The 26,202-nt window shown below is 37.4% G+C and overlaps 1 protein-coding gene across 5 annotated transcripts in view; it reads left to right on the top strand.

The window, feature by feature from the left end:
• The window catches only part of KCNIP1 (potassium voltage-gated channel interacting protein 1), a 567,622-nt gene that overhangs the window by 456,410 nt on the left and 85,010 nt on the right, over positions 1-26,202 (top strand). The window contains exon 1 of one of the 5 annotated variants that reach the window (XM_034405958.3): positions 17,197-17,771. The exons of the other annotated variants lie outside the window; for them this stretch is intronic. The gene's annotated coding sequence lies outside the window, so the exon portion shown is untranslated. Of the gene's footprint in view, positions 1-17,196; positions 17,772-26,202 lie in introns of those variants that run through there. 5 annotated transcript variants of the gene reach the window in all.

The following is a 26,202-nucleotide window of genomic DNA, read 5'->3' on the forward strand; positions in this document are numbered from 1 at the left end:
CTGTTGTTAAAATTGCTTATTTTTCAGCAGTGAATGTGTTTAAATGATAAATAACTACCAGGATAGATTCATTTTTCTTAAAAAAAAAAAAATACTGCCCTATATATCTGTTCTATGTCACTTTACCCAATTCCTTTTTTAAAAAAAGTATTTGCATATCTGATATTTAAATAGAAGGAAGCCTATGCTTTTGCTTTTGTTTTTGTAGTTTGCCCAGATCTACATTATTTTAGTATACTTTTCTAGAGGAGAACAGCAGTTACACAAGAGAGATTCCATTTATGCAATGCCAGTGTTCATTTTGGTAAGTTCATGACAAAATAAATCCTTGCCAGTTTTCATTATCTTGTTTAGCCTTCACTTGTACTATCACAAAAACTGAAAAACTTCACCAGAAGTTTTAAAATTAAGGTCGTTTATCTGGACCGGTCTGTAAGTTTTAATTAGTTCCTAGCTTTAAATCAAAGAAGAATCCAGAGCCAAGAAGAAAAGTTTGCTTAGCAGAATTAAAAATGGGATTAAGATTTATGCTGGTAGCATTAATTGACTAGAGTGAAAAGCAGATTTAAGTGTCAGTATAAATGTCTGTTATCACAGTTGAATTGAATTTCAGCTGAATCGCTTATTCTGGATATAAACTAGGATAAATGAGATCAGAATTTGGTGTTCTGATGATAAGAGGTTTTTTAAGCTGCTTTTGATAATGCTGCCTTCTTTGAATTGCTGCCTGAAGAAAGGAGAAGTTGCCAATTCAAAATTTATATTGAACTACATTTAACACAGTTCTAAAACAGAAATAACATTTTTGTAAAAAAAAAAAAATGGATCCAAGTGAAAGATTTGCTTATCAAGCAATTATGAAAATACTATTTGGAAGCTTACTCAAAGGGCAAGGTTATCGCTAATATAGTTTTGGGGTTTATCAAAGATTGGTATGTGGATAGAGAGGATTAATTGATTAGGAAGACACAAAACTTGTTTACAGTATATTGAAGCATAATTCTTTAATTGTATAAGTATATACTACAATTAAGAGGTATTATTTATCTGTTAGGGCCCTGGTTCTACAAAACTGCCTTTCCCAAGAAATTGGACCCATTGTTGACCAGTTTTTTGTTAAGAACAAAACTTTTCCAGAGAACTTTTAATTATTTTATTTCATTGATTAAGTTTGTATGCCACCCTCTCACTATAATAGCAACTTTAGGTGGCATCTTTTGATGATGAATTATATTATGCTGCCTGTTGGCTATGTATCAATTGTCTTAATGGTCTTAGTTGCTTATGGAGAATTATTTCCATGAATGTTTTAATGTAGTTTAAATTGACTTAATTCTTCATTGGATCCCCATGGGTATTAGATTGTATTTGTTATATTGCAGGCACCTGAGATTCTTGGTGAAATATGTTGGCAAATAAGACTGATGAATTAAAACTTTGTTTAAGACATTGCATTGATAACTGTCTGAAGGGTGGAGTTTTGATACTCTAAGGGTGGATCAGTGAAAAACTAAACAATGGTAAAATTCCATCAACAATTTCGACAAATATGATTCGGAGATAAGCCTTTATTGTAATTCTTGAATGACAGCCTTAAGATAGTTGGCAGTTCAGAGCCTTGGTGCTCCCTGAGCTTGGTTCTTTTCTTACAATCATTTCACTGCATCTGCAAGAAAATAATCAATCTCAGCGAGCACTAAAGATTCAACAGTTCAAGCCTGAGCTACAAATATTCTCTTGTATTGATAGCTATCGGTCTCTGAGCTACTGCATACCTTAAAAAAACAATCAGAAATAAAACAAGAGACTGTCAGCTTGAAAATATATATGTAAAAAGTTAAAATCTCGGGTGTTTTCCCGCATCATTAAAAGTCTGTTAGTTGAAATACTTAAAATCCTGGCTAAAATCCCAGCTTAAAATCCTCCAAAATCCCAACAAAACACTTTGTAAGGTCTTTTGAAACTCTGGCTAAAATCCTAACCAACACTTTAAAAGTTTTCTTTTTGGCAGCGTTTCAACAAGCTCTCTAACTTGTCATCATCGGGCCCCTACTTTCAGTTTAGGAGCTGTGGGTATGCTGCGAGATCGGAGTTGTCGCTTTTCTATGTTCGCTGCTGCTGACATATGCTGGTTGGCCTGCAACTCTGTGTCCTGATTGAAGGGCAGCAGTTTTTTCTCCTGCTTCATTATCCTAGCTGCAGCCTGACTGTATGAGAGAGAGAAAGAGAGATAACACTAACAATACCTCCGATGTCAACTCTATCATGCGTATTTCTAATTATTTTGGAAGATATCAAAACTCATTCCTTCTGTATCAATGAGATAACATCATAACTATTTATGCTAGTATTTGCTAAAGAAACTAACTGTGGTGACATCTTGATGCTGATCTTTTCATGATTCTGGGAAGAAATACAAATGCATGCCACTGCCTTCTTGAAGACTGAAACAGAATTATAATAGATTTCAAGAATTTCAAGAAATTGCATATGGGTTTTAAAATATCATAATTGAAAAAATGAAAATTATGTTGCCTTTAATGATATATTTACTACCATTTTCAGAAGTGAAGTGCAATAGTTTCAACTAAGTTCCAGTATAAATATAAAAGTATAAGTTATATAGGTCTAACTCAGGGGTGTCAGACTCAAGGCTGAATCCGGCCCGTGGGATGCTTAGATCTGGCCTGAGGGGCTGGCCTGGAAATAGCAAAGGACTGGCCCGCAGTGCCTCTGCTAGTGAAAATGGGGCATGGGAGGGGATGCGTGTGGCCCGCTGCATGCCATTTTGGCTGGCAGAATGCTGCAGGAGACTATCCAGGCAAAAAATGGGATGCAGGAGGGCTACACATTGGCCCCCTACAGAGTGCTGCAGGAGAGTCCATCGAGGCTGAAAACGGAGCACAAAGGGGCTACATGTGACCTCCCCGTGCCTAATTTCGGCCAGCAGAATGCTGTAGGAGCCAGCCATCCCATCTCCCCCCCCCCACCCGGCCAGCCTGCAGAGGACAACTACAGTGCTGATCTGGCCCTCAATGAAATCCAGTTTGACACCCCTGCTCTAACTAGCATAAGTAGTACCGGTATAAGGACTCTAGACAGATTAAATGGTCTAACCTGGGAATGGATTCTATAAAAATAATCTAAAAAGCTGGATGGTGATTTCTACCAACTAGCAGCAGTTTGATCTGATCCCTTCATGACATAAATATGGCCACAAAGAGTCCCAAAAAGAGTAATGCTAATCACTTAGATAGGCTGTATTTAAGTATGCTAATCCCCAACACTTCCAGCAGAGATGAACTTTATGACATAATTATGAGGTAATATATAAAATGGTTACCATCCAATAAAGGTGCAAGTAATGATTCATAAGACTGGCAGTTTCAAAGTACCTGAACTTTTTAAAAAATATCTTAAATTTTATTAATTTGGGATTCCAAGGTATTATGAACATTACAAAAATATAGACTTGAAATTGAAGAACAGTTCATTAGTTATAGCATGACAGGAGGATATAGTGCAGAACTCAAATCAGTCCATGATTCACAAATCTTACTAAGAGGAGAAATAGGCTAAACGATTACCTCATAAATTATAGACCTTAGATATTATGTTGATTTATTCCAGAATGAATAGTATTAAATTTGTAAATCATCTATAAATTTGTTATTCATAAGAAATGGGGTATTTTAATCCTTGATATGTAAATTGTACAAAATTTATAGTAAATTTTCCACAAAGAGAAATCAACTGGAGTACCATCCTTTCTGTATGAACAGGTTTAAAATATCTACTACAAAAGTGGCTGATAAACTTTCTTTTCTGAAAAAAATATTAAAAAGCATATAAAACAGTGTTTCTTTGTTTAGACCAGGGGTGAAATGCTAATGGTTCAGACCGGATCACCCGATCCGGTAGCGATGGAGGCAGGTGGTTCGGCGAACCGGTAGCAAAAATCCCTGCCCCCCCCCATTGCCCAGCTGAGCTGCGCGATCATCAGAGGCTTTTTTTTTATTTTTAAAAGCATTTTTTCTACAACCTCTTTGGCCGAAAAAATGCTTTTAAAAGTAAAAAAAAAGCCTCTGATGATCACACGGCTCAGCTGGGATCATCAGAGGTTTTTAAAAGCATTTTTTCTACAACCTCTTCGGCCGAAGAGGTTATAGAAAAATTGTTTTTAAAAGGAAAAAAAGTCTCTGCCGATCAGGCAAGTTAGCTGGGATCATCAGAGGCTTTAAAAAAAAAAAAAGCTTCTGCTGATGAGGCAAGTCAGCTGGGATCGTCAGAGGCTTTAAAAAAAAGAAAGAAAGCCTCTGCCCGTCAGGCAAGTCAGCTGGGATCGTCAGAGGCTTTAAAAGCATTTTTTTTTAGGTTGTAGAAAAAATGGTTTTAAAAGTTAAAAAAAAAGTTGGCCACGCCCACTCAGTCATATTACCACCCCCCACCAAGCCACGCCCACAGAACCGGTAGTAACTGTTAAGGATATTGTTGAGTTACACCGAAGTTGTGGTTTATAAAGCAGAGTACCGTTAGAGTTTTACGCACAGAAACGTTTTGAGAGTAATTGTGAATAACATACAGACAAACTGGGTTTTATAGTACAGTATTTTACTTTTAGGGAAAAGCAAAATCATAGTCCTTTATCAATCCAAGTCTTAGCCATATAAAGTGCAATATAACATCAATCCAGGGATATAAAATCTTCTTACCAGTTTGTAGAAAAATACAAGGAACAATCAGGAACAATATAAAAACAGTTCAATAAATATCAGAAAGCAGTAAATAAATAATCATGATCAATCAATTGACCATAGAGAGATCAAAAAGAGTTACAGCGTAGCAGCAGGTAAAAATGATGTAGTGTCCACACTAACCATAATTTAGCTCTCCTTAAATACATTGGCTACAGAGCCAATCAGATGCAGAATGACTCGGCACAGTTTTTAAAGCTACATAATAAATTCACATAATACAAACATACAATGTTGGCTTATATATTTCCTGGCCAACCAATTAGGCAATAACCATTTCCTAACAGTAACAAATTTTACATTTCACCACTGGTTTAGACCAAATTATGCAAGTGCCTTACATAATTTTCCACTTTCTGTAATGATTATAATTATGGCAATTACAAATATCAAATATTTGTAATAAAAATTATTGACTAATCCCATAGTCATTATAGCCTAAATAATAAACTAAAAATATTTGTCTTAAACTATATTTACATGTTATCACTTTATCAGTGATTTACATGTATACTTTTTTCTGTTATTTTCTACTTTGCTAAAAGCAATTATATTACAAGACTGCCTTTAATGTAATAAAAGAAAACCTAACTTTTAGTTTTCAATTCAGTAAACTTAAGAAATAAGCTTTTGATTTTGAAAAAAAAAATGTAATTATAGAATGTGTTTTGAATGCCTTTATAGAATGTTTTCTTGCTTTATAAAATAGCGAAATCTGAATCTCACTCTAATTGATTTACAGGCTGATACACTGCAGCAAAAATGAAAAAAATATATTTGAAAATCAAAAGAACAAACAGGAGGTCACGGGAGCTCATTCAGTTAATTAATTAAGCATCTAGGATTTTCAAAAAGTTCCAGTTAATTAATTTCAAGATTCTAAATCCGTGCAATGCATATTCTCAACTGAACAGGCCATTTTTATGTATGGAAGTCGTTGCTTTCTGAAATTAATGTAATGAAAAAGTAATGAAAAAATGGTTTTATCAGCCTCTGCTTCCTTATTTTAAATTTAAAGATAGTAGTCTTGCTCATGCAACATTTTATTTATTTATCAGTAAAATCACCTCAAGATGTCACTGATCCACTTGCTCCCCAGGCCTGATAACATAGCCAGGTGTTGAGGAATATGAGCAGGAAGGTTATGCAGGATATGTTCGCTGACTTGAGTTATCTGTAAAAATAATAAAGAAGGATGCAAACAGGAATGGAACTAACCTCACTCTGGGAGGGAGAAAGTTTCATAGGTAGGCAATTCTTTGGTACAAATGAATGGATACAAGGCATAAAATGGCAGGAGCATCCATTACCAAGATATTACAATTGTGCTAAGATATTACAATAGACTTACGTAAATCATTTAAAATGGGTGTTTTGGTATGCATGAGAAGGATACAAGAATGCTTATTGTCAAATTGTTAAAGCAGCCACACCCTTTCCCAGAGTGTTTTGGAAGTCATTCTCAGCAGATTTCACATGCATGTCCATCCACAACCACTTTATTTCACTGGGATAAAATCCCTCTCTTTTTTTCAGTGTCTTCAAAAACTCTATTTCAAGGGATTTGCATAACCCTAATGTATAGGGTATATAATGTATGTATGTATGTATGTATGTATGTATGTATGTATGTATAAGGTATATATATATATATATATGTATAAGGGGCATGCATAAGCGCACCAGCGTGCCTACCGTCCTGTCCTAATGTTTTCTTTTATTCATATCCTTTTCATGTATTTATAATTATGTTTACACTTGTATCTGTCATAAAATACATGCTTGATGAAAATAAAAATAAATAAATAAAAAATATAGTTTGCCTTATAACCAACATGATGTTGAGAAGTAGTAACAAAAAAATGCAATCTCATCTGCATATTAAAATTTACTGATAGAGCTAAGTTTTATCTTAAAAACTTCCTCAGGCTGCCTTTTCTAGACACAGTGTTTTTCTTGATCACTGTGATTAACCTTATGAACTAGTAATGATATAATAAAGCTTTCTGTTCAGGAGGCTAATGTACTTGATATCTCTCCTGCTATAAACATTGGAATTATGGCCATAGATTGCTTTGATTGCTTCAATTATTGGCATTCGGTTATTTTGTAAACTTCCTAGTTTTATACCCTAAGAACTCAGAAAGTTCTGTCTGGATGTAATTGATTGATTTTCATAATTTATAACATCTCTATGTGCATGTTTCTTAGCCAATGCAGAAATTAAAAAATTAAACTTTCTGAATTAGCATAATTCACACATATTGAACAATTTACAAGGCAAAGGTTAGTTTTCCAATAAGCACAGAAAATAACTGCAAATAATTTATTCACTGCTTACCATATCCTCAACTTAGGTTCAATAACAGATAGGAAATTAAATGTTTATTCCTGATATCTGTAGACATCATGAATAACACTGGGCTCATCTGAATTTCAGATCAAGGATGAGCTTTAAGGTGAATAAAGAAGGGACTTCCTACATGAAGCTAGTTTAGAGGGAAGAATGGCTGTCTATGAGAAGACCAAGATCTCTATCAGTGTATAAAGGCTGTCATTATTATTATTATTATTATTATTATTATTATTATTATTATTATTATTATTATTATTATTATTAAAATTTGTATACCGCCCTTCTCCCGAAGGACTCAGGGTGGTGCACAGCCAAAATTAAAATACATACAATACAAAATTTAAAATAATTTAAAAGCAGAATTAAATCGAATTGGCTTCCCAAAACATTAAAACCCATTACCCTTAAAATAACCCATTAAAATTTTAAGCCAGCCCATCTTGCTGAAATAGGAAGGTCTTCAAAGCTCGACGGAAGGTATGGAGGTCCGGGATTAGTCGTATTCCTGGGGGTAGCTCGTTCCAGAGGGCGGGTGCCCCCACAGAGAAGGCTCTCCCCCTGGGGGTCGTCAGTCGACATTGCTTGACCGACGGCACCCTAAGGAGGCCCTCTCTGTGGGACCGAGTTGGCCGGTGGGAGGTTATCGGTGGCAGAAGGTGGTCTCGCAAATAACCAGGCCCTAAGCCATGGAGTGCTTTAAAGGTGAGAACCAATACCTTGAAGCACACCCGGAAGACCACCGGAAGCCAGTGCAGCTCACGCAGGCAAGGTGTCACATGGGAGCGCCATGTCGCCCCCATAATTACCCGCGCGGCCGCGTTCTGGACCAGCTGGAGCTTCCAAGTGCTCCTCAAGGGGAACCCCATGTAGAGAGCATTGCAGGCGAGAGGTGACGAGGGCATGAGTGACCATGCATAGGGAGTCCCGATCCAGAAAGGGGCGCAACTGGCGTATCAGGCAAACCTGATAAAAAGCCCCCCTGGCCACAGCCGTCATATGCTCTTCTAAAGACAGCCGTGCATCCAGGAGGACGCCCAAGTTGTGAGCCCTCTCTGTGGGGGCCAATGACTCGCCCCCAATAGCCAGAGATGACACCAGCTGGCTATATCAGGACGCCGGCATCCACAGCCACTTGGTCTTGGAAGGGTTGAGTCGAAGCCTGTTCCTCCCCATCCAGACCCGCACGGCCTGCAGGCACCGGGACATCACTTCAAGGGCATCATTGGGGTGGTCTGGGGTGGAGATGTACAGCTGAGTATCATCAGCGTACAGATGGCATCGCACCCCAAATCCACGGATGATCTCGCCCAGTGGCTTCACATAAATGTTGAACAGGAGAGGCGAGAGGACCGACCCTTGCGGCACCTCACAAACAAGGTGCCTCGAGGTCGACCTCTGCTCCCCAGCCAACACGGACTGCGACCGTCGGAGAGATAAGAGGAGAACCACCGTAGAATGGTGCCTCCCACTCCCAACCCCTCCAGCCGGCGCAGCATGATATCTTGGTCGAAAGCCGCTGAGAGATCTAATAGGACCAGGACAGAGGAACATCCCCTGTCCCGAGCCCTCCAGAGATCATCGACCAATGCGACCAATGCCGTTTCCGTGCTGTACCCAGGCCTGAAGCCGGACTGGAATGGATCCAGATAGACAGCTTCATCCAGGTATTGTGGGAGCTGTCGCACAACCACACTCTCGACAACCTTCGCCACAAAGCGAAGATTGGAGACAGGACGGTAGTTTGCCAAAACAGCCGGATCCAGAGATGGCTTCTTGAGGAGGGGCCTCACCACCGCCTCTTTCAAGGCGGGAGGTAAGACACCCTCACTCAGAGAAGCGTTACTAATCCTCTGGAGCCAGCCTCGTGTAACCTCCCAGATAGCCAGTCATTCATTTATAGATGTCATTTTACATTGTTGTGAAAGATATGCATGTGGGGAAGTGTATTTATATTTGGCTTTGACCTAATCTGGGTGAAGATTAATAAAATTTAGAAAAGGTGCAGTTTCCCAGTTTAACATATATGTAAAAGACACACAAAGAAAGAAACAACGGAAAGCAACAGCATGTATTCTACTACCATTGCTTTGCCTTTCACATCTCTGCAAAGACTTTTCCCCAGTGTTTTTGCAGGCTGGATGTTAACCATAACATATCCTGTTTCTCTGTTTCAGTCTTACGTACTAAAAGTGTGTCAGACATGAGGATAGCGAGAGACAGAGATGGAGAGCGCTTACTATGGAAAAAGAACAATTATATATGCAGAACATTGTGCTGTTATGGAAAGACATAAACCTGATCTTCTCCTTGGATTCATGACCATACTCTTTTTAGCAGTGAAGAGGATGATGGTATAATTCAAGATACATTGCAGTATCCTGAGTTTTACTAGCTTATCTTCAGGGGTGAAATGCTCCTGGATCGGACTGGATCACCCAATCTGGTAATGATTTTTCCCGGTGATCCGGTATCGATCGCCGCCCGGGTGTCATTACTTACTGGTTTTAACCAGAAAGTATTTTTTTTTACATTCTGCACATGTGCAGAAGGTTTTGCGCATGCGCAGAAGGTGTGCACGCCCCTGTGACACGAACGGATAAGGAAGGTAAGTAGATTTCCCCCTGCTTATCTTCAATATTAACTTGCTCTCCTAATCATCTGTATCCAGATTACTTCAGCTGCCTCAATTTCCTTGGCAATAGAGCATGAATGTTTTAGTACAAATATAGTTCTGCCCTTTTGTATGTCACTTTGCTGGAAATTTGATTGATGGGAATGAGTTGACAAGGCCTTTTGTTGGAAAACCCAACAGAACGTTGCAGCACTTTGAAAATATTTAATAAAAAGCATTTCAGAGTACGCAGGAGCTCAAAGATAGTCTAACTCTAAAAAGCAGCTCTCTTCATCCTATTTCTGCATAGTGGCCTTCTGCAAGATCCTAGCAAAAAGACACAGCTGCCTTAAAGAAATGCCTCTGTAAGTACATTTTCATCCCCACATGCTTAGAAGTGCCATTTTGGAATCCAAGACATCGCACTGTTCTAATATTTACCATATGGTATTTCTTGACAAGAAGTTCATCATATTATGCTCGGTCTGTCATGCTGTTCTTGCTGAAAGAAAGGCAAGATGAAAGAGACAAAATCATTGTGTGTCACTTTGTAATACACAATATAAAGCAACACCTGAAAGAATACATCCTTTTGATTCATACCCAACATTGCATGATATTTTGCTGTGAAGAGGGACGAAAGAAAATATGATTTGCCAGTTGATAGAGCAGGCTGCAAAAATGTTTGCTTTGTTTATCTTCAGCAGGGCTGCCAAACTCCTGGCCCATGGGCCAGATGTATAATGTGCTGGCCATGCCTAATTTAGTGAAAGGGGAAAAAAGTCCCGATACGTCGCTTGACACTGCCGTAATGATGTGAGTTTGACACCCCTGATCTTCAGCCAGAGATTTATACCAGGGGTGAAATCCAGCAGGTTCTGACAGGTTCTGGAGAATCGGTAGTGGAAATTTTGAGTAATTCGGAGAACTGGCAAATACCACCTCTGGCTGAGTGGAGTGGGAATGGAGATTTTGCAATATCCTTCCCCCGGAAGCGGGAGGGAATGGGGATTTTGCAGTATCCTTCCCCTGGAGTGGGGTGGGAATGGCGATTTTGCAATATCCTTCCCTTGCCACACCCACCAAGCCATGCCCACCAAGCCACACCATGCCCACCAAGCCACGCCCACACAACCAGTAGTAAAAAAAATTGGATTTCACCACTGTATCCCCTTCCCTTCCATCTCTGACCTCACCTCAGTGGGAGTTTAATTCCCAGTAACTGCCAGTTTGGTGTAGTAGTTAAGACACCAGACCAGAAACAGAGAAACCATGAGTTCTAGTCCTGTCATGAAGCCAGCTGAGTGACCTTAGGCCAGTAGGTATTTCTCAATTCTAAGAAGCAGGCAACATACTCCTGAAAATCTTGCCAAGAAAACTGCAGAAACTTTTCCAGGCAGTCACCAAAAGTCAACACTGACTTGAAAGCACCAAAAAAAAAAAAAAAAAAAGAGAAAGAAACCTATTTCCATGAGGGCTACTGCTATACGAATGAAGGCAAATATACATGTTCCATGATTGCAGGATCTAATCTGGGTCGGTCATCAGGACCTGAGATTTAGTTTTTAGTCTGCTACTGCAATAATTTACTTAAAGATGTTAAAACTTTTAAACATTTTTTTTCAACCTCACCCTCTATAACAGGACTGTTAAACTCCCGGCCCACGGGCTGAATACATCACGAACTGGCCACACCCAGTTTAGCGAAGGGGGAAAAAGTCCTGATATGTCATGTGACAGTGCCATGACAATGTGAGTTTGACACCCCTGCTCTATAACCACAGATAGCCAAAGAAAACCCTATTATAAGGGCTTATATTTAGAACACTACCTCAATTACCCAATCAGAATGAAAAGCCCAGCTGTTGTGCTGATACTGGTAGTTACCCAACTTCCGGGCTGCAAGTTGAGTTGGATACTTTTCAGCAAAATCTTGTACCGCTGGAAACAAAGCAGAGCCCCCAAATTAGTTTAAAAAGAAAAAAAGCACTTGAAAAGCAATTAGATTCAATAGAATTAGCTAAATTTCTCTTTTAATCAGTCCATGGAGAAACAATAGCAGCTGTCTCAATAAGGGGTAAATGGAGTCCACTTTCATTTAAAGGCTGGGCTTGCCTAGCCACTTTAATCAGGTCAGCTGAACCTGGCAGATGTATTTGCAGAAAGAGATGAGTTTGATTAGTTTTAATCTGAATAATTGAGAAGGGTGTAAATTTGTGCAAATGGGTTGATTCCATAACCAAACTAACTGCTCTGCAAAAAGGGAAAAGGAAAATCTGTGTTGCATACACAAACAAGCTATGCTTCTCCAGCTGATAAATCCTATGTGTGGCTGTATTCTGGTGTTGAGATATTTATTCCTAGTAGCAACAGCATGAAGATTATTCAGTTGTCTCAAGAATGGGAACCCAATCATCTTTCAAACATGTTGCTAAATGTTGCAGTCTCTGCAGCTGTTCTCACTGGGTTCAGGAGAACATTTCCTCCTTGGCAGTAATTTAGCCAGGTCCTTCCATAGACTTCTCACCTCCAATCCAGGGAGCCATCCACCCCACAATGCAAACCCAAGAGAGCAACCATAACCCATCCTTCAAATCTTCCTGTGGTGCAATTCTTTCAATGAGACACTACTGTCAGTGTAAATCTTTTAATCTAATGTAGAATAATTGGAGTCCCTCACATACCATCATGATTCAAACAGTCAAGTTTCCCAAGGGGAATTTCACTTGATTTCTACCATCACTGCCCCATCTCATCACACTACAGTGATCATTTAGCTGTCCTTGCCAGTGATCAATGGCTGACCCAATTGAAAAGGAATCTGGAGTATCTCCCCTCTTTCCATCAGGCTCCCAGTTTGCATCACTGATGCTGCCTATGACCTCTTCTGCTCAGGAAGAATCTCAGCACCCTGAGCAATAAGAAGTCTATAAATAAAACAATAGTCCCTCACCAAAACCAAATCTTCTCTTCTTAAGCAAAGAATTCCTCCAAGCGACTCTGTTCTTCCAAAAAGTACTACCTCAGTTTGTATCCTGGCACCAATACTGATTTTAATATCCTCCCCCAGCTCCTGGTTTCCAGGCAATGGTGGCACCACTCCATTTGCTCCTCTGATGCCATGGTTGCTCTGAATGCTACTCAATCTTTAGTCATAGAATCTGCAGAATTTATGCTACCTAACCGTCAATTTCTTCTATGCCACCACCCTGGTATTTTCCTCCGAAAGTACATTTGTCAGTTCCCAGATATTCCCTTCTTCCAGATATTCACTCTACTCCATAGTTTTCCATCCAGCTCTTCAATTAACTCCCACTTAACGCTAAATTTCACTTTAATAGCTCCTATACTTTCTGGTAAAAGTGCTTAATTCTGTTCCTCTGCATACAAACTTCTATTATATGATATAAAACTATTTTGAAAGAATTATATCAAGCATGTCATATCATGCATATAGAGAAGAATTATATCAAATATGCAAGATCTTTTGGTGAGTTTTTGAAATCATTTGATGGTATATTTTCAGGAGATAGAGTGAATCAATTGAATTTCACTTATTAATATATTCCAGGCAGCGTTATAGTTTATAATAGGATTTATGTAAAAATCCTTCAAGCAATTTAGACTCTAGCCTGAACTGCCTTAAATATTGATAGAGTTTGCCTGTGCTTGGATAAACATCTGATCATATCATATCTCTTGAAATACCACCTATCTTTTATTCATGGGAAAGTATTGGGAGAGGAGCATAGCTTTGATCTTTGGCCAGTGAGCATGGGTGGTTAGAAAGTAGTATTTTATTACCTGAGGCTATTTAATTTGTATGTGTGTACTGATGCACACTTCTGACAAATCTGTGGCACATTTGGATTATAGTAGCAGAAATGTTCTTTTGAACATGAATTTTTCACACCTTTAAAAACACACCATTTCAGTCCTTTCAAGGCACTCCTCAAATCTAGTCTGAATAGAGCTACTCTAGTCTATTACAACATGTCGGTACCTAAGACGCTGTTGTATTATACCAAGAATCCCAACAGTCTGCTTTCAAATTCTCTTGAAAGCACAAAAGTGCACAAAACTAATACTTATGTCATTCTTTGTGACTGAGTAATTCTTTGTTTCCATCATCAGGCACACAATCGCCACTTTTCCATAATTCTTAACTGTTGTTGGCTGAATTTCCACGAATTTTGATTTTGCTTAAAAGGCTAGGAGTGGCCATCACCATTTATATAAGAAATGACTACCTTATTACACATTCTTAGAAGAAGTATGGAATGACATTTCTCTTTGTTCTGCAATTAGTTACTCAGTTTCCCCATAATTCATTTCATCTATAATAGCAATTGGCAGCTATATGCGACTGTCTTCCTAGTATGTAGGCTTTGTGCAAAGCATTTGAAAGAAGTGCTTTGGAAAACATGAACATTTGTCTGAAGTACTCCTCTTTGAAGTATTACTGCAGCCTTGCTTCATAAAATGCTTTGCACACCCTGCTAACATATGCTATTTTTTCTACACCTTGATTGAAAGAATGATTAAGATTTATAGGCATTATTGGACCCACAAATCAGATCTAGACTTTTGCTTCAAAGTGACTGTGAATGTAAAATGTTAATTTGAAGAGTTTTGTTGCAGCTAGGAAAATATCCAGTAAAAAAGAGCTTTATTCACAAACTGAGAAATCAGATTGAGACAGGGTGATCAATTAACCCAAATTATAATATCCTTTGCCTTTAGTGCAGGCCTGTCAAACTGGTGGCCCGAGGGCAGGATACGTCATGCACAGGCCACACCCATCCTGGCTCCACAGAGGCAGAAATCGTCACGATACATCACGTGACATGATCACATTTGATACCCATGCTTTAGCATGCTGGTGATTTTGTTGTTTCAAATATACTTATATCATAAAAATGATTTTTTGCAAAACTCTGGAGAACAACTGGCTGACAATTTTCTTAGACATGCTCTACAATCATGGAATAACTTTTTTCATACCCCAAGTTGATCAACCCCATGTTGATACTATAATATTGTGACACTAAACACACTGGAAGTCTTAATTAACTGGTAATGATAGGCTTCTGCATAAATATTTTAAAAAATTCTATTTTTTTCATGCACTGGAGATTACCATTGGATTTTTTAAAAAATACATTTGTTCAGTAATGTTCTTTGTTCTTACAGATCAAAGCATCCTTTATTTTTAAGTAAAAAAGACAGATCTTAGCTTAAAAATACACGAATAAACTCATGAAGAGACAAAAACACTTCCAATGTCTTTCAAGATATAAGAGCCATCTTTAAGAGTCCTCTTAAAGTCACAGATGATGATAATGGAAACAGACGTGCTTCTTCAGTCTAATGCTCACTTTGAGGGTGAAGGTTAGTTTTAAATTTAGGGCACCATTTGAGATGCATATATGGTACGCTCAGGCCAGTTTCAAGTACTATAGGATTTCAAGCCTGTGAGAGTGAACTACTCACTTGGCAAATTACAGTCATAGCTACTCAATCCTTCATGTCCACTGGGAAGGCACATGCCTATGCTGTAACTTGAATGAAGGTGGCACTGTACTGAGTATGACTAAATACTAAGGAAGGAAAAGGTTTAAAAATGTGCTTCCCATTGTGAAAACATATATGTATTGGAGGCCAACCCCCCATCCAATCAGAGCACAGCCAAGCCTCCAACCAATCAGAACACACCTCCACCCAAACAGAACACAGCCAAGCTCCCACCCAATCAGTTCATACTCCCCACTGGCAGTTAAAAGGAAGAAACAACTGCGATCACACATTGCTCCTAGAAACATGAAGCTGAAAACACCAGCTTGAAGATGATGAATGAGGCTTCGTCGAAACGTCGCCAAGACACTTCCAATTTTATGTGGGAGAAAACCTGAATAACCAAAGACCTACATACAAATACACGCGAAAACCTCAGAATATATATATATATATATATATATATATATATATATATATATATATGTATGTATGTATGTATGTATGTATGTATGTATATGTATATGTATATGTATATGTATATGTATATAACTTTCTGATTTTTAACATTTTAAGATCTATTTTCTTTCATATTTCTAATGTTTAGTAATAGCACCAAGAATTCTGATTTACAGGGAGAATAAATCAAACATCAACATTAGACGTACATAGCTAATTGGCAGCCTAAAATCATTATTATTGCAACTGTGCAACGTTGATACCCCTTGAAAGAGGAAAATGCTTTATTAAGCATGAAAAGAGCGTAGCTTGATACATGCAACTTCTAATATAGTAAAAGTCATGTCCTTAATTGTAAATATAAAAATCATTTCTCAGTTCAATAATTTTTGAAAATGCCTTAAAAAGAACAGGTTGTAATGATAATTTTTAAAAAAATCAAAATCAAACTGAAGTCTCTAGAGTTGGTGCCATAATGTTAATTCTTGGAAACTGTATATCGGCAAAGAAATAAATATATGTAGTAGCCATTAGCTATAGGGATGAATAACTTAAGGAATGTTTTTTGCTCTTGTGTTTTTGGAGAGAATAAATAGGGAATATTCTCTTTGGTATGAATTATAAAAAATCTGTTCTGCAGCAGATTACCTCTCTGGAGATATTAATATTCATATGAACTCTATAGTATGCTAGCCTCAACTCAAGATAAATTTGTCAATCATAGCAAATACTTCATTATTCGCTAATGATGGTGTAGTAAAAAAAAGTGAGATGTTCAAAGGCTAAAGAAACCCCCTGAAAAAGCTGTTTATAGATCTGCTGAATATTTTATATGTAGTAAATCAGGGGGCACAGCCATATATTGTTACTCAAGGAATATTCATGGGCACAATTTCACTGCACAAATATTGTGGTTTCATCTTTGTCTAAAAACATCTCCAATTTCTTTCCCATCCTTGAAGAACTCACAATTCCACAAATGTCACCAAGCCCATCATCCAAGCAGTGTCCCTTAGGAAAGTTTTGTCTTTACAACAGAAAAACTTTATGTGTTTCCTCCAAACTCGTAGAAATAATTCACTGCAATCTTTTCCAGAAAGCATATACTACTTTAATAACTCCCTTTTCATCATGTTAGAAGAAAACAAAGTATTACTGAATTTGGTTATAACTAGTACATTTGCCCACATTCTCTGACTTCTTTAAATATAGTTTTAGTCAGCACATGAATAATCTAGTATTACAAGAAATTTATCATGTCATTGTCAAAAATAATAATAATTAACTGTGGTGTATTAGAAGTGTTTGGCATATGCAAAATGTTAAATAGTCACACTTCAGGCATACGTATTCTTTGATCCAAACAATATTGTATAAAAATAATTTCCCCATCTATTTAACAGTGCATCAAACTATGATATGTTGTAATCAACTGTAACAATGTAGTATGAAAAAGGTGACCTTAACTTAGTCTGCTGAAAGATGCAAGGAGGAGATACAGATTAAAAAGGGAGTTTTTGTCTGCAATTCCCTGCACTTTTCTTTCTGAGAAAATATATTGCATTCTTTAGAATAAGTGATAGCAGTTGAGCATCAAAAGTAGGAGGGGAGAAATTATATCCAATTTTATCTAAAGATGGTCCTCTGGTGGTCTTTATGAGTCATGTAGTAAAGTATGAGTTGAGGAAAAGTAATTGCTTTTCTGAGTTTAGATGGGAAAAGTAGAGTTCAGTTGGGAAAAAGCTCCCAAAATTTTGAACACATCTGTTAAAATTATTGAGAGAGAGAGAGAGAGAGAAGAGTACAGTTTAAATCTTGGTATGTTCATTTATGATATCTTCACATTGCAGCCACAAGCAAAGTTTAATTTGACTAGGCAGAAGATAATCTCATTTTGTATGAGGGTATGAACTGATTGTGGGTTCTCTTTAAAATAGAAATGACTGCTTAAATAGCTTCAATAATTAAATTTTATGAGTTGAAAATATCATAATTTGTGAAATATTGTTCCAGGTAAATAGAATCCCAGATGAAACCATCTGTTCATTATCTTCTCACTCTCTGATTCATGTACAAGGTAATGCATTCTAATTAAAATTGATACAAGTTTGTCAATTTAAATAATCATCTCTAAAATGTATATTATATAATTGCATCTCATTTGTAAGAAGTTGGAAGCAAGGTAATAAATATATACTTGCCTGTGAGCTTATTTACCTTTGTTTCTTGCTTGTACAGTAGTTGTCAGACTTCTCTTTCTTTTCATTAGCCCCATTCTTTTCATTAGCCCCATTTATTCTATCTCACTTCAGTCTTTGGATTAAAAACAATTAGAACATAATATAAAACTTTTAAGTCTTTTGGAATAATGTTAGCATAAATGGTACTTGTCTGATACTGGCCTTCAAAAATAAGTGGGTATTTTTTTTTTCAGTATGTGAATATTTATAAAATTTAAAGTATATGTAAGGTGGAAACCACTCGGTTCTTCTTTGAATAGAAGCCAATATGCATGCAATCTTATTTACAAAGACTTCCTTCCTGCATGGATATGCATGGACAATTGAGTGTCAATGAAAATGTCTCAATCTTATTTTTCAATGTCTATTGCATACTTGTAATACAGTGATGGTTTTTAGTAATCTATGATCATAGTGGAATGTGGAGAGGGGGTTGTCTTTCCCCCTCCCTAGTCACCCAGTAACACAAGAGAAAGCTGCTGGCAAGTCTGATGGTTATCTTCAATGCTCTCCAGAAATGAGTTTTCAGCACACATATTTGGATTTTTGCAAGAATTGCTTTATATTAATATGCTAGCGAAGTATGTTGTCAGAACTCTATTCCTGCTTGCTGATTTCCACTGTATATTTACAATGAGCCAAGCTTATTCATGAATATCAACTAATTCTTGACATGACAGAAATTGGTTTCAAATAGTTAAGGCTACAAGGAGAAAATGAGGATGCTAACACCACTTGATAAATTAGCAGCTACTGCAATTCAAGTGCTGACAAATACAAGATGAAGTACTTGAGATGGAATAATTGAAATGATTCCTGCATACCGGCACATTGCATGTAAACTAGTATTATCATAGAATAGGCAGAAGAGTGGGGGGAAGAATACAATAAAGAAGATAACTGAGCAGAAATAATTCTACAGCATATGGACTGGATGTGGATAAGCTAAATACACAGAACTATCATTTCTTGGAGGGGGGGGGGTCTTTTTTTAGAATTTAGTTCTGTTTTAAATGAAGATTGCATTCTTCTGTAAGAGTTAGGTCCACAGTTATGGTTCCTGGATTTGACATTGCTTCTGAATGGTGTTGGTAATCAGGAACCCTTTTCATCAGCTTTAGCTGGGAAAGTTGATTTCTTTTCCTGGAGAAAACATGCAGAGCTATCACCATGCATGCTTATTAACATCCCAGTTACATCATTCTAATGCATTTTACATGGCATTGCTTTTGATCTGAAGACTGCAGTTAATTAAAAATGCAGGGTTCCAATTGCTGGGCTCCTCAGAAGTTGGGCTTCTGAGGGTCAATGTAATTCTAATGAATTTCCAGCTTCTCTGCTTTCTTATTTGTTTTGGGCAACATTCAACTATTGATGCTGCAAGATTTGTAGCCATGAGCATACTGTGACAGGAAACCAAAAAGGTTGCCTTTCACATGAGATAGACCACTTATTTATTTATTGTCTCTAGGACTCTGGATGGTGTACAACTCTAAAACATAATAAAACAGTAAAAGATGCCACCCATATACATCCTGAAAAGGCAATTCTTCAAACAGATAAAATCTTATAGGGAATCAACATCCATCTTAGCCAAAGCCTGAGGTAACAGCTGGGTTTCAGGGATTTCTTGAACATCAGCAAAGTGTGAACCATATGGGGGCAGTTTTGTTCTAGATGGTAGATACCATGACAGAAAAACATACTTCCTGGGTCCCAACAGGTAGTAGGCTTTAACCAAAGAGATTCAGAGTGCATTCATTCTGATTTTTCATGACTGGATGGATGGATACTATCAGAGATAGGCAGTCCCTTAAATAAGCAGGCCCTATGCACTTGAATTGCACCCAGAAACTAATTGGCAACCAATGCATCTTGTATAGTTGTGATATTTCATGCATAAACCAAGGTAGGCTGGACAAGTTTTAACTTCTGAGTGATCTTCAAGGACAGACTCATATAGATCACATTGCAATAATCTACCCATAAAGCAATTAGGGTGTGAGTGCTGCCTGGAAGGCCTCCATATTCAGCAACAGATGCAACTGGATAAGATGAATCTGTACAAATACTATATCTTCTTTGTTGTAGTTACCACTTTCTCATTAAGCATAAACTGTAAGTCCAGATTGCTTACCAGTCCCAGATTCAACTTTATTTCACCCAGGATTAAAGATGGAAGATTTCTGGGTTGAATGGCCCAAATGCCCACAGACACATAGTCTTGCTAGAATTCAGCGTCAGTTTGCTCCTCTCCATCCAGTTCTTCGCAGTCTCCAGACACTGGGACAAGACTTCAACAGAATTACTTGATCAGTCTGGGCTCAAGATATACAGCTGGCTATCATCAGCAAACTAATGCTACTTGACCCCAAACTGATGAATGGCATAGCCCAGTGGATTTGGGTAGATGGCAAACAGAAGATACATGCCAATTTCAGCATTCCTATCTTATTACTATCTGAGGCATGGGAAGATTGATAAAAACAAAACATTTGTACTTGTAGTGCATTGTAGAATCTGCTTGCAAGAGAAATTTTATAAGGAAAGTGTTTATTTTGTAGTACTGTGCACTGCTTCATATCAGGCAGGTAATATTGGTTGGCAATGTTTGAAAGTTCCTATGGCTTTACTAACGTCATGCTGCATCTGGGAACGCAGCTGCACAATCCCATTAAAAGATAACAGCTGCTGGAGGGAGTATCCAACTGTCTTTTTGTGAATGTCCTTATAAAATTGGGAACTCTTTTTCTCTTGATATGAGCCACTGCATAGCCATTATATCTAATATCTACTATGGATTTGTTCTCATATCACCATTTTATCATTTTACTTCAGATTCACAGATGGTTTTTGATTCAAACAATGAAGTAGAACTGGACTATAGCTAAAGAACATGCTTTGCATTCAAGAAGCATCAGGATGATGCCAGAAAAAGACTCATATGAAATACTACACAGACTCAGTACTAAACCATTTTATGTACAACTAGAGACATAAGCACCACCATGCTTTTCCAACAGGAATAAGGCAGATGGAAATAAGTACAGTTTCTGCTATATGACTGCATGCCAATTATGGAACTCTTTACGTTTAGGACTCTGGGATCTGTAGTGGTGTAATTTTCAACTTTTTTCTCCATTTAGTACATTCATTTTTATATTGTTCTGTATATTTGTTATTCTGACCTTGGAGCCAGAAGGAATCTAATAAATAATTTTATAAATTGCTATGTTCCTCAGTATTTTCCTATTGGAAAGTCTCTTCATCTCTAAAAGAGCAATCTGTTTTCAAAAACAATAATGGCTTGATAAGGCAGAATGAGGAGGATAAGGAGCCTTCAAAAAGAATAGGCATGAAACAGAGAATCTTGCAGCAATCTTGTTAGAGTGAGCAGCATTAGAAATGATTTTCGATAGCACTGCTTGCATCTCATTGCAGATGTACTTGCTACTAGGAATTCCATCATTTCCTTTTACAATCCTTTACAGATTGATGTAAATAATTCAGGCAAATGATACTAAAGTCAAATATGGATGGCAGTTGGATTGCATTAAAAACTCTGACAGAATAAAAAATAGCAGATCACTCTTTCCTCCTAGAAATCTTGATGGATAGAATAAGAATGTCATTAGTCAAAATTATTTTACAGAAAGTAGAATTGGAAGTGGTGTTCTTTTCAAAGATAGTATCCTTTGTATTCAGTGCCAAGGGATGCAGAACAGCAAAGAAAGGTACAATGTGTTTTTCACAAATTGTTAACATGATCAAAGAATAAGGGACTTTCTGAATTGTAAGGGGTTAAATTTCAAGATTACAATCCTTAATATAATGTTCAGGAAATTTATCCTTATTTTATACCAAGATAGAATCATATTAAAAATATTTTAAGGGGTTGGTAGCCATAGTATTACTTGACTTCTTTTTGTAATGATTAAACCTTTTTCTGACTGTATTGCCTAGTAACAAATTAGTAGTTCTGGTGGCTCATGAAATGGATCTCTATACATTTTGGAAGCCGTCTAACAATGGGTGAGTGGCTGGAATAGAGATCTGTTTACCTCATAGTTTACCAACTTTAGAATGTTTTTAATACTTGAATTCTATTTTTCCATTATAGCATAGTTCCCAATAGTATTAAAACAATCATGCTATCCAAAAACAGTTTCATAGAAGCATAGAATTACAGCATTTGGAAGGGCCATTCAAAATTATTGCCTCCAACTGCTTCCTCTGTTTCAATAATCAACTCAAAGTATTATTGACAAATACATTTTTAGCTACTTACTACTTCATGTGCTTACTGCTGTGGGAGGAAAGATTTCAGGGATAAGAATCAGTAAAGTGCAGTGATTCCTCACTGCTGTCATTCTCTAACATGACATACAAAGACTGATGAAATAGTTTAGTGATATTCTAATGGGATTCTGGTACGGAAATGAAATAAATACAGTCAGAGTTATTTGGGCTAAGAATAAGAATGTAGGATGTGCTTTATGATAATCCATATTACTTTGTCCTCTGGTTTAAAAATATTCCTGGGAGCCATTTCAAGCTATCAAGTTCCTATGGTCATCCAGAATTGTCACTTTGAAGTCAATTAAGTTTGTATTATATTTTTTCCTACTTAGAAACTACGTCTGGATTTTGTGCTTGAGACAGAAAAAAAAATGAAACTTTGACCTTGGGATTTGCTGTTTAGACAAGTTTGTTGTTATAGAAATGGCTAATACATATTAAATATGCAAAAGTAGAAAGTTGAGGTTCTAATGTTATTTTTATTCAACTGTGCTGAAAAGTGTGAAGTTAATGTTTTTCTTTCTTTTTCCCCCCTTTATCCTTCATTGCTCTCTCTCCCCTTTTGCCCTTCTCTGTTTTCTAACTCTTCATTTTCGTTAGCATTTTATATTTGATATGTTTAATAAATTATGTTTTAAAAAGTTTGTATTATATATGCTGTGTGTATGTATATATATGTGTATATATTTTTACTGGAAGTACATAAACTTGATCTGGACACTTCACAATTAAGTAGAATTGAAAATGTCTGACTTTGCTTCACTTCAAAAGATACCAAAGAGAACTTTGTATTTTTTGGTTTCTTATGTATCTGGGAAACTTTCCAAGCAAAATCTGAATGTATTTCATATCTTAAATCTGAGTGTCATTCTCTGAGACATAAGGTTTATCTAATAAGATGCAATTTAGATCATGGGAGCTATCAATACAAAACTGTAAGCTTCTAAGCTTGGGGTAGCACTTATTCTACTGAAAATTTATGAGACATCTATAGTAATAGCAGGCAAGATTATGTTTCTGGATGGAAGATATTACCCTTAGTCCTCCATTAGTTAGGACTAGATGGCTCTTTACCATTAGGCAGATTTTATTCATTTCCATTATAGTGAATGGTCAAATGAGATTCCAGTTTCTCACTGCCTGTATGAATTTCAATCTACATTCAAGCCAATTGAGGAATCATAAAGACAGAGAAGTTTAAGTTTAAGTTTATTAATTTGTCAAGCATATATAAGATTACAGGTAAATGTATAAACATAATTTGAATACATGAAAAGAGTAAGTAAAAAGGAATATTAGGACAGGAACGGTAGGTTGTCTTATCTTACTCCAATTCTGATAGAGACTTTTAAAACAACGGCAGAAAATGGTTACCAGACTTAGATAAAATTAATGTTGTCCTCCTGAGTCCTTGATTAAAGGCTGAATTTGATAAGAAATTGGAAAAAGCCCAGAGAGGCAAGCAGAAGGCTTTTGCTTCCTGGTTAGATGATTGAGTTAGAATTTTAATCTTTGTTTTCTCGGTGTTTTTTTTTTCCATATAAACCCATGAGTGTGCACTTTATATAAAGTGGAACTTCTTTACAGCAAAGTTGCCTCTAAATTAGGAGCAATCAAGTATATTGTGGTTTGCCCAGAGCTTTATATTTTTCTTTATGTCTGTGTATGGGGAATCTTTTTAAGTCATTATCTGTAATTTGAACAACTCTATATTTTATCTCCTTTACTACTGAAAAGTTTTGCATGTGCCAACTTAAAGATAAAGGGAGTTTTACATTATTTCTTCTCTCTCTTTCTCTCTCTCTCTCTCTCTCTCTTTTAAATCAAGTTTGTCTATTGTCCAAGAAGAAAAAGGTAGGAGGATGGTGATTTCACCCCCCTAGCCTTACACCTTAATGTTACATAATGGCATTATAGAATTTATTTTCTTCTCATTTTTTTCCTCTTTTTGATTTGTCAGAAAAACAAACAGGTTGTGGGTGCCCCTTGCTTCTTTCACATAGCATATTGTAATTAGGAAGAGATTGCTAAGTAAGATGCCTCCTATAAGATAAATAGTGGTAGCAAGAACTACAAGAGGTTACTCAAGAGGCAGAAGGCAGGGCCAGTGTCTAAAGGTTAGGAAATGTCTCAGAGAGGAGTCCTCTGCCCTTTATGTTCATTTGTTCATTCAGGTCACTATGTAGTGGCAAGGTGAAGTACTAAGAACACTAGAGGTCAGCCCAGAGTTGTTGTTGTTCCTCCCCTCACCCCCAAAAGGTAGGGGTGTGTTTGTGTAAAAGAACATGGGACACATGATTTTCATTTATTAGTCCAAAAGTTGTTTTCATGTACATCTTTTCATTTCAGGCACACGATGAATTAGTGCTAGAGGTTAGAGCTTGATTGTATGCTATTGAGGAGAAGCAATCTAGTTGAGTTCAAGGAATATCAAGAAGGTCAGAACTTGTCCAAGATCCACAGAGAGATGGAGTCTAATCGATCACCAAAATTTATAATGTTATATTTTATGCAGCATTTTATTATTATTTTCTTATAGAGAAACTTCTGGCCACATTTAACTTTTACAGACCATCGTAAGGCACTTAGGAGTATGATTGATCTATGCTTTTTTGAGAGTTTCTTCAAATGATTTGGGGGTGGGGGGAATGGGAAAGCTGAGTAAAGAAGAAGGATACAAGTGGATGGTAATGCAAAGCAATGCCTGTTCCTAATCCCTAGTATAGGTCTCCTGCGTGAGCAGGAGGGTTGGACTAGATGACCTCCAAGGTCCCTTTCAACTCTGTTACTGTTACTAATGCTGGTATTATAAAGATTGTTTGTGATCCTGATAATAGTCCCAGAATAATTTATTTGGGTAAATTTTGTGAAGCTTTAAAAAAACTTGAGCCATGGCATGTTAGATGAGGGTGGTCAGAGCCAAATCAGTCTGCAAACCTCTACACCAGGTGTCCTCAAACTATGGTCTGCGGGCCAGATACGGCCAACCAAAGTCATTAATCCGGCCTGCATGGGACCATGAGGCTGTCCCGCCCACATTTCCTCACCTATCTGCTGGCCCCCACTCACCTTCTGGAAGCTGAGGGGGCCAAAAACAAGATGCCCAGAGGCCTCAGGAGGCCAAAAACAGGACTGTTTTTTGACCACAAAGTGGTACTGGAGTGGTACTGTTACCCTCCCCAGGCTGCAGAGAGAGAGAGGGGGAGACACACACACACACACACACACACACACACACATACACACACACGCACAAGTCCCTCCCCCTCCTCCCCAGGCAGCCACATCCCTTCACTAACCTGCTTTCCACCCCCAGGAACATAATAAATTAAAATTTAATTTGCATGTATTGTTTAATGGACTGATAAATTGGCTATGCCCGCCCAGTCACATAACACTTAGCCACACCCACCCAGAAACATGACCACCTAGCTACACCCACCCAACTGGTCCGCCCCCCAACAGTCTGAGGGACTGTGAATTGGCCCCCTGTTTCAAAATTTTGAGGACCCCTGCTCTACACCATTGGACTTCTTTCTTTCATTAACTGACTATGCAAGGGTAGATTGTTTTCCCCCCCCCAAGACTTCCTTCCATTTTTTTTTTATTTCATTTCCTGAATCTTCTGCATGAATTGCCATTTTGGAGGATTTGGAAGATAAAGAGGACTGAGGAGATATACCAATGAAACCTAGTGAAACCCATCATAAAGAATAACTTTGAATGTGTTGTTCATATCCAAATCCACATTATCCAGGTGTGTTATTCATATCCAAATCCAAACAATAACATTATATGCATGTGAGGTGTATGTGGGCACATGCTTCAAATATAAAGGTGGAGGGGTGGAAGCAATCAAAAGTTACCTAGAGACTTGCATTGGCTTTTCCCATTCCCAGACTCTAAATTCTAAAGAAAAAGGAAGCCTAGATATATGCTAATAATCAGCCTATCACCCTATCTTTGAGA

The sequence above is a fragment of the Pantherophis guttatus genome, chromosome 2 (genome assembly GCF_059756535.1).
Source record: "Pantherophis guttatus breed Tessera chromosome 2, ASM5975653v1, whole genome shotgun sequence".
Classification (NCBI taxonomy): domain Eukaryota; kingdom Metazoa; phylum Chordata; class Lepidosauria; order Squamata; family Colubridae; genus Pantherophis; species Pantherophis guttatus.